This window comes from Magnolia sinica, chromosome 18 (genome assembly GCF_029962835.1).
Source record: "Magnolia sinica isolate HGM2019 chromosome 18, MsV1, whole genome shotgun sequence".
Taxonomy (NCBI): domain Eukaryota; kingdom Viridiplantae; phylum Streptophyta; class Magnoliopsida; order Magnoliales; family Magnoliaceae; genus Magnolia; species Magnolia sinica.
This window is the reverse complement of record NC_080590.1, coordinates 58,705,166-58,715,297: the sequence shown is the minus strand read 5'-3', so window position 1 is coordinate 58,715,297 and position 10,132 is coordinate 58,705,166. Positions and strand designations below refer to the sequence as shown.

The 10,132-nt window shown below is 35.6% G+C and overlaps 1 long non-coding RNA gene across 1 annotated transcript; it reads right to left on the bottom strand.

Annotated features, from left to right (window-relative positions):
- Positions 1 to 6,430: 6,430 nt before the first annotated feature.
- Positions 6,431 to 8,653, bottom strand: LOC131233958 (uncharacterized). Its single transcript, XR_009165428.1, has 3 exons — positions 8,159 to 8,653; positions 7,567 to 7,617; positions 6,431 to 6,498 (listed from the first exon to the last, which is right to left on the bottom strand). It is a non-coding gene; the product is annotated as an uncharacterized LOC131233958 (long non-coding RNA).
- Between the last annotated feature and the right edge of the window lie 1,479 nt (positions 8,654 to 10,132).

Genomic DNA, 10,132 nt, shown 5'->3' with positions numbered 1-10,132 from the left:
GTGCATATGGAAGGGCTTATACCCTTAATGTCAGAAATGGTCCACCCTGAGGCTCCTTTGTGGCCCCTTAGAACATTCAATAATTTAATCTCTTGATCCTTGTCTAAAAATGAAGAGATACCATAGGATAAGTTTTATTTTCACCTAAGTATACATACTTAAGCTCATTTGGTAGTGGTTTTAGATTAAGCTTTAGAGCACTGGTTGGTGATGGTAGAGGTCGTAAGTCCTCGATAGATAAAATTTGAGTGCGCTGTCTCCATTGATATATACTAATGTCCTGGGTGGTAGTGCTCTCATTATCATCATAAATTTCAGCAAGCACTTTTTCTAAATCAGAATTTTTTAAGTCCCTATAGACTTTAATAAATTCCTTAGATAGGCTAGGTTCCAATTCCTTTTCCTCTATCTAGCAATCCATAAAATTTTGCTCATGGATCTCATTATTGTTTATGGGCTGCTTACATAGATTGAAAATATTGAGCTCTAAGGTTATGTTACCAAAAGACAACTTCATCATTCTATTCTTATAATTGATGATTGCATTTGAAGTTGCTAGGAATGAGCGACCTAAAATAATGGGAACTTGAGTACTAGCATTTACATATGGTTCAGTGTCTAGTACAATAAAATCTACGGGGAAGTAGAATTGCTCCACTTGGACTAACACGTCCTCTAAGATTCCCCTTGGTACCTTAATGGAGCGGTCAGTGAGTTTGAGTGTAATCATGGTTGGTTTAAGCTTGCCTAACCCCATTTGTTGGTAAACCGAATAAGGTACTAAGTTGACACTTGCACCCAAATCTAGCAAAGCATGCTTAATTTTGAAATTCCCAATAATACAAGGAATAGTGGGACTTCCCGGGTCTTTATATTTGGGTACAACCCTTTTCTGAATGATAGCTGTAACATCTCAGAAAAATCCGTACAAAGACCCGAGTATCACCTCAGGTAGAAATTGCTAAGGATCGAATTCGGTAGAAATTAGATGAAAATTAATTAAGTACTAAACTAAATGATCAGTGGAATTAGCTTGGACCACTTTCTATACGAACTGCAAGATCTAAAACTATTAGAATCGCTAACTCAACATTACCTAAAAACCTAGGAGCAATCTCAAAACCCAGTTGCTCTCGGGAGCACACACTACGTAAAAAATGGAAAAAAAAGGATGGATTTTGAGACGGTCCAGGACCGTCTCTAAAATTCTTTGGTTTAAAGACGGTTTAGAGACGGCCGTAAGTAGAGCTGTACACGAGTAGAGAAAGCTCAGGTACTCGCTCGACTCAACTCGCAAGTACTTGACTTGACTCTACTTGTCAGGTGTTTGAGCCGAGTACGAGTGGTTTTTTTCTACTTGTTATGAGTTCGAGTAGAGTATGAACAAAGTAGTGCTCGATTTGGTACTCTACTCAGTACTCAACTCATGTCCATTTTTTTTCTAATGGTTTTTTCCTACACGCTGTCTGTCTTTCTCAATTGTCTATTTCTTAGACACCTAATTGACCATTAGGATGGGCAGTTTTTGGTGTAGAGGTCATCTACCTGAGTTAGACTAATATCAATGGTCTGGATTACTCAAACATGGTTTTTACTCATACAAATTGTAGACAGGACCGTGTTGTTAATAATAATACCAGTTTCATAGAAAGCAGATCCGGTCCACATGGAGAAAGTAAGTTTTTGTCCACTCACTCTCCATACTATAACATCCACTACACGTCTACACCTCATCTTCACCTCCATGCAAAAATAAGATTGATCTGAAACTATGGTGGGCCACACCATGGAATAATGTAAAATCACGGCTAAAAACTTTAATTCAACCAGTCTCGACTAACCATTGGATCAAGTGGATATTTGGTATGGATCTTTGTCTGGGTGGGGCTCACCATATGAACAGATTCGATGGCTTATAGAAAACACGGTACACGCCAGGAAGGTTTTTATGGTGGGTGTCCCCATCCCCACCGCTCTCTATAGTGTGGTCCACTTAACGTTTGAATCTTTTTGATTTTGGGACCCGGGTCTTGAAATGAGGTTATGCAACTAATACATGGAGTGGATTTCACACGTACATCACAGTGGCCCAAACAAATTAAGTGTTGCACGCTCTTCCTGGGAAGGGTTTTTAGAGGATTCCATTCCTTTTGACTGTGGCTGTTAGATTTTAAAGCTGACACGCGGTAGGTGGTGGGGTGAATTTAGATCTAAATTTCTTAGATTAATGCTGATCGGTACTTGTTTTCTACTCGTACTCGCTGGTACTCGTTTTCTACTCATACTCGCTCGTACTCGGGCGAGTAGAGCACGAGTAGCGAATTCATGCTCGATGGCCGAGTAGAGCCGAGTACGATCAGGACACGGGCATTAAGAGCCGAGTACGAGTAGGGCGATACTCGGCTCGCCTCGACTCATGTACAACTATCATTCAGAAAAGGGCTTGTTTAGGGGGACATGTAATTCTTGTAGCTTATGGTATGGTGCCCCAATATTGGTTGTATGTTACTAGTATGTAGTAGATAATACTAAGTTCATTAGTAGATAATAACCTAAACCTAAACCTAAACCTAAACCTATAACCTACACTTATAACCTAAACCTGTAACTTATAACCTAAACCTATAACCTAACCTAAACCTATAACCTAAACCTACACTTATAACCTAAACCTAAACCTATAACCTAAACCTATACCTAAAACCTAAACATAAACCTAAAACCTAAATGTATTCTCAAATCCCTAAACCTACACCTAATCCTAATCTCAACTCCTTAACCTAAACTTAAACCTAAACTTGAAAACCAAAACCTAAACCCGAACCCAAACCCGATTTCTTAAACCTAAACCTACACCTATTCTCAATTCCCTAAACCTTAACCTATAACCTAACCTAAACCTAAACCTATGACCTACACTTATAGCCTAAACCTATAACCTTAACCTAAACTTAAAACCCAACCTAAACCTTAACCTATAACCTATAACCTAAACCTAAACCTAAACCTTAACCTAAAACCTAAACTTATAACCTTTACCTAAACTTATAACCTTAACCTAAACTTATTCTCAAATCCCAACCAGAAATGATTTGAGACAATGTTCAATGATACTTTGTTAAATATGAAATCTAACTTTTGGGTATGTAAGCAGCCATTCGTAATGTACTAGAATATCAGTACAGCCACAAATCTTTTTTCTCCTTTGAATTGTACAAACTGTATCGGTTGCATTTTTCTCTGTCATATAGGTTGTGGCTATCAAAGATATAATATCACCTCCTTATAGGGAAACATTTAATGATGTGTATAGGTAAATTCATTTTTTCTTATTCCTTATATTGTTTCTCAGTTATAGAGTACAGGTAGCGATAGAACTTGTTGGTCGATTGTGGCTTATAGACAAAGGGATGAGTAACTAACAATATAAATATGGGAGGCCTTCCCCAGGTATCCAGATGCTTTTAGATATGTTTATATTATTTTTAAATGTATTAGCTCGAAATTGATGGAACAGACCCGTATGTGCGTTAGAGCTATCCGGATGAGCGGGGGTCCCTGGAAGATGAGAACCGCTGTTATGACCCTGATGAAGCTGTCCATTTCATATGGATAGCATTGGAAGGGCCTGGCCAATTGGAGCATGCCGTGTTTATATCTGTATTTGCAGGGACCACACCCTTAACCTATAACCTAAACCAATTCTCAAATCCCAAAACCTATAACTACAACCTAAACCTTAACCTAAACCTATACCCTATAACCTAAACCTCTAACCTAAACTTTAACCTACAACCTAACCTAAAACTATACTTATAACCTAAACCTATTCTCAAATCGCAAAACCTATAACCTAAACTTATAACCTATAACCTATAAGCTGAACCTATAACCTAAACTCAATTCCCTAAATCTTAACCTATAACCTAACCTAAACCTATACTTATAACCTAAACCTATTCTCAAATCCCAAAACCTATAACTATAACCTAAACCTTAACCAAAAACCTATAACCTAAACTAAACCTAAACCTATAACCTTAATCTAAACCTATAACCTAAACCTAAACCTAAACCTAAACCTATAACCTAAACCTATTCTCAAATCCCTAAACCTAAACCTAAACCTAAACCTAAACCTAAACCTAAACCTATAACGTATAACCTATAACCTAAACCTATTCTCAAATCCCTAAACCTATAACCTAAACCTAAACCTATAACCTATAACCTAAACCTATTTAACCTATAACCCAAACCTAAACCTAAACCTAAACCTTAACCTAAACCTATAACCTAAACCTAAACCTAAACCTAAAACCTAAACCTAAACCTAAACCTAAACCTTAACCTATAACCTATAACCTAAACTCAATTCCCTAAACCTTAACCTATAACCTAACCTAAACCTAAACTTAAACCTATAACCATAACCTAAACATAAACCTAAACCTAAACCTATACTTATAACCTAAACCTATTCTTATAAGTTAAACCTATTCTCAAAATCCCAAAACCTAAAACCTAAACTTTAACATTAACCTAAACCAAAACCTATAACCTAAACCTAAAATCTTAACCTAAACCTACACTTATAACCTCTAACCTAAACGTAAAACACAAGCGTAAACCCGATCTTGAACCCGAACCCAATTTCCTAAACCTAAACCTTAACGTATTCTGAAATCCCTAAACCTAAACCTACACCTAATCCAAATATCAACTCCCTAACCTAAACCTAAACCTAAACCTGAAAACCTAAACCTAAACCCGAACTCGAACCCGATCCCGATTTCCTAAACCTAAACTTATAACCTTAACCTAAACCTATTTGCAAATTCCAAAACTTATAACCTAAACCTAAACCAAAACCTAAACCTTAACCTATAACCTTAACCTATTACCTAGACTTATGACCTAAACCTTAACCTATAACCTATAACCTAAACTTATAACGTATAACCTAACCTTAACCTAAACCTAAAACCTAAACCTTAACCTATAACCTAAAACATAAACCTAAACCTAAAACCTAAATGTATTCTCAAATCCCTAAACCTAAACCTACACCTAATCCTAATCTCAACTCCCTAACCTAAACCTAAACCTAAACTTGAAAACCCAAACCTAAATCCAATCTCGAACCCGAACTCGATTTCCTAAACCTAAACCTTAACCTATTCTCAATTCCCTAAACGTATAGCTTATAACCTAAACCTAAACCTAAACCTTAACCTAAACCTAAACCTAAACCTTAACCTAAACCTAAACCTAAACCTATAACCTATAATCTAAACCTAAACCTAAAACCTAAATGTATTCTCAAATCCCTAAACCTAAACCTACACCTAATCCTAATCTCAACTTCCTAGCCTAAACCTAACCTAAACTAGAAAACCCAAACCTAAACCCGATCCTGAACCCAAACCCGATTTCCTAAACCTAAACCTTAACCTATTCTCAATTCCCTAAACCAAAACCTTAACCTATACCAAAACCAAAACCTTAAACTAAACCTAAACCTAAACCTATAACTATAACCTAAACCTAAAACCAATGACCTAAAACCTTAACCTATAACCTATAACCTAACTTTAACCTAAACCTAAAACCTAAACCTTAACCTATAACCTAAAACCTAAACTTAAACCTAAAACCTAAATGTATTCTCAAATTCCTAAACCTAAACCTACACCAAATCCTAATCTCAACTCCCTAACCTAAACCTAAACCTAAACTTGAAAACCCAAACCTAAACCCGATCCCAAACCCGAACCCGATTTCCTAAACCTAAACCTTAACCTATTCTCAATTCCCTAAACTTATAGCTTATAACCTAAACCTAAACCTAAACCTAAACCTATAACATATAACCTAAACCTAAACCTAAAACCTAAATGTATTCTCAAATCCCTGAACCTAATCCTAATCTCAACTCCCCTAACCTAAACCTAAACCTAAACTTGAAAACCCAAACCTAAACCCGATCTTGAACCCGAACCCAATTTCCTAACCCTAAACCTTAACCTATTCTCAATTCCCTAAACCTATAGCTTATAACCTAAACCTAAATCTAAACCTTAACCTAAACCTAAACGTAAACCTATAACCTTAACCTAAACCAAAACCTATGACCTAAAACCTTAACCTATAACCTATAACTTAAACTTATAACCTATAACCTAACCTTAACCTAAACCTAAGCCTATAACCTAAAACCTAAACTGAAGACTAAAACCTAAATGTATTCTCAAATCCCTAAACCTAAACCTACATCTAATCCTAATCTCAACTCCCTAACCTAAACCTAAACCAAAACTAGAAAACCCAAACCTAAACCCGATCCCAAACCCGAACCTGATTTCTTAGACCTAAACCTTAACCTATTCTCAATTCCCTAAACTTATAAAGTATAACTTAAACCTAAACCTTAACCTAAACCTAAACCTAAACCTATAACCTTAACATAAACCAAAACCTATGACCCAAAACCTTAACCTATAACCTATAACCGTAACTTATAACCTATAACCTAACCTTAACCTTAACCTAAACTAAACACCTAAACCTTAACCTATAACCTAAACCTAAACCTAAACCTAAAACCTAAATGTATTCTCAAATCCCTAAACCTAAACCTACACCTAATCCTAATCTCAACTAGCTAACCTAAACCTAAACCAAAACTTGAGAACCCAAACCTAAACCCAATCCCGAACCTGAACCCGTTTTCCTAAACCTAAACCTTAACCTATTCTCAATTCCCTAAACCTATTGCTTATAACCTAAACCTAAACCTAAACCTAAACCTTAACCTAAACCTAAACATAAACCTATAACCTATAACCTAAACCTAAACATATAACCTAAATGTATTCCCAAATCCCTAAACCTAAACCTGCACCTAATCCTAATCTCAACTTACTAACCTAAACCTAAACCTAAACTTGAAAACCCAAACCTAAACCCTATCCCGAACCCAAACCTGATTTCCTAAACCTAAACCTTAACCTATTCTCATTTCCCTAAACCTATAGCTTATAACCTAAACCTAAACCTTAACCTAAACCTAAACCTAAACCTATAACCTAAACCTAAACCTAAAACCAATGACCTAAAACCTTAACCTATAACCTATAACCTAAACTTATAACCTATAAACTAACCTTAACCTAAACCTTAACCTATAACCTAAAACCTAAACCTAAAACTAAAAGCTAAATGTATTCTCAAATCCCTAAACCTAAACCTACACTAAATCCTAATCTTAACTCCCTAACCTAAACCTAAACCTAAGCTTGAAAACCCAAACCTAAACCCGATCCCGAACCCGAACCCGATTTCCTAAACCTAAACCTTAACCTATTCTCAATTCCCTAAACCTATAGATTATAACCTAAACCTAAACCTAAACCGAAACCTTAACCTAAACCTAAACCTAAACCTATAACCTTAACCTAAACCAAAACCTATGACCTATAAAACCTTAACCTATAACCTATAGCCTAAACTTATAACCTATAACCGAACCTTAACCTAAACCTAAACCTTAACCTAAACCTAAACGTAAACCTATAACCTTAACCTAAACCAAAACCTATGACCCAAAACCTTAACCTATAACCTATAACCTAAACTTATAACCTATAACCTAACCTTAACCTTAACCTAAACCTACAACCTAAACCTTAACCTATAACCTAAGCCTAAACCTAAAACCTAAATGTATCCTCAAATCCCTAAACCTAGACCTACACCTAATCCTAATCTTAACTCCCTAACCTAAACCTAAACCTAAACTTGAAAACCCAAACCTAAAACCGATCCCAAACCTGAACCCGATTTCCTAAACCTAAACCTTAACCTATTCTCAATTCCCTAAACCTATAGCTTATAACCTAAACCTAAACCTAAACCTAAACCTTAACCTAAACCTAAACCTAAACCTGTAACCTATAACCTAAACCTAAACCTAAAACCTAAATGTATTCTCAAATCCCTAAACCTAAACCTACACCTAATCCTAATCTCAACTCCCTAACCTAAACCTAAACCTAAACTTGAAAACCCAAACCTAAACCCGATCCCGAACTCGAACCCGATTTTCTAAACCTAAACCTTAACCTATTCTCAATTCCCTAAACCTATAGCTTATAACCTAAACCTATAACCTTAACCTAAACCAAAACCTATGACCTAAAACCTTAACCTATAACCTATAACCTAAACTTATAACCTATAACCTAACCTTTACCTAAACCTAAAATCTAAACTATAACCTAAAACCTAAAACCTAAACCTAAACCTAAAACCTAAATGTATTCTCAAATCCCTAAACCTAAACCTACACATAATCCTAATCTCAACTCCCTAACCTAAACCTAAACCTAAACCTAAACTTGAAAACCCAAACCTAAACCCAATCCCGAACCTGAACCCAATTTCCTAAACCTAAACCTTAACCTATTCTCAATTCCCTAAACCTTAACCTATAACCTAACCTAAACCTAAACCTATAACCTGCACTTATAACCTAAACCTATAACCTAAACCTAAGCCTCAAACCTAAACCTAAACCTAAAACCGAAATGTATTCTCAAATCCTTAAACCTAAACTTACACCTAATCCTAATCTCAACTCCCTAACCTAAACTTAAACCTAAACTTGAAAACCCAAACCTAAACCCGATCCCGAACCCGAATCCTATTTCTTAAACGTAAACCTTAACCTTAACCTATTCTTAATTCCCTAAAGTTATAACTTATATACTATAACCTATAACCTAAACCTAAACCTTAACCTAAACCTATAATCTAAACCTAAACCTTAACCTAAACCTATAACCTAAACCTAAACCTTAACCTAAACCTATAAGCTAAACCTAAACCTTAACCTGAACCTGAACCTAAACCTTAACCTATAACGTATAACCTAAACTTATAACCTATAACCTTACCTTAACCTAAACCTAAAACCTAAACCTAAACCTAAACCTAAACCTAAACCTAAAACCTAAAACCTAAACCTAAACCTAAAACCTAAATGTATTCTCAAATCCCTAAACTTAGACCTACCCCTAATCCTAATCTCAACTCCCTAACCTAAACCTAAACCTAAAGTTGAAAATCCAAACCTAAACCTGATCCCGAACCCGAACACTATTGCTGTAATAATGTAGCCCAATCACATGGCAACAAATAAGAATGTATCCCTTTTAACACATGCCCCGTTTTACAAAGCTTTAATTTTTGTTGTTGTTTCTATTAACTTGAATTGAAACACTTTTTTGCATTATTTGCTTGGATTAGTTTTATTTTAATGATCAGTTTTATTTTAAAAAAGTGCCCACTTTTTTGGAAGAAGTTTCTGCAATTCTACATGATTCTGAATTATAATATTTTGTTGGTTGAATATTTTTTTATTAGATGAAAGACACAAAAAGAAAATTGTTGCTGATTTTTTTCCTTAATTTATTTATGATGTTAAACTTATATGTATTTATGCATGGATGAATGTAATGTGGATAAGATTGTTTGTGTTTGGATGGATGTAGTTTATGCTTGGATGAATGTAGTTTATGTTTGGATGGATTTATGTAGTTTGGATTTAGATGGATGTGAATGTGAATATGATGAAATATATTATATAACAGGTGTATATAAGGAAGAATATGATGAAATATATTATAACAGGTGTATATTGACCGTCTCAAATTTGAAAATGTCCTTTGAAGGCTCATAAGAGACAGTTCATAGGATGGTCCATAAGCGTCCTTTGAAGGCTCATAAGAGACGGTTCATAGCAGTCCTTTTTAAGGACGGTCAATGACCGTCCTTTTTAAGGACAGTCCATAACCATCCTTTGAAGGCTCATAAGAGACGGTTCATAGCAGTCCTTTTTAAGGACCGTCCATGACCGTCCTTTAAAGGCTCATAAGAGATGGTTCATAGCAGTCCTTTTTAAGGATGGTCCATGACTGTCCTTTTAAGGACAGTCCATGGCCGTCCTTTGAAGGCTCATAAGAGACGGTCCATGACTGTCCTTTTTTCATCAATAAGAATGACGGTTTTCAACCGTCCTTTTAAGTAATATGACATGTCAAAATATGATGGCCCATGCGACAGTCCATGA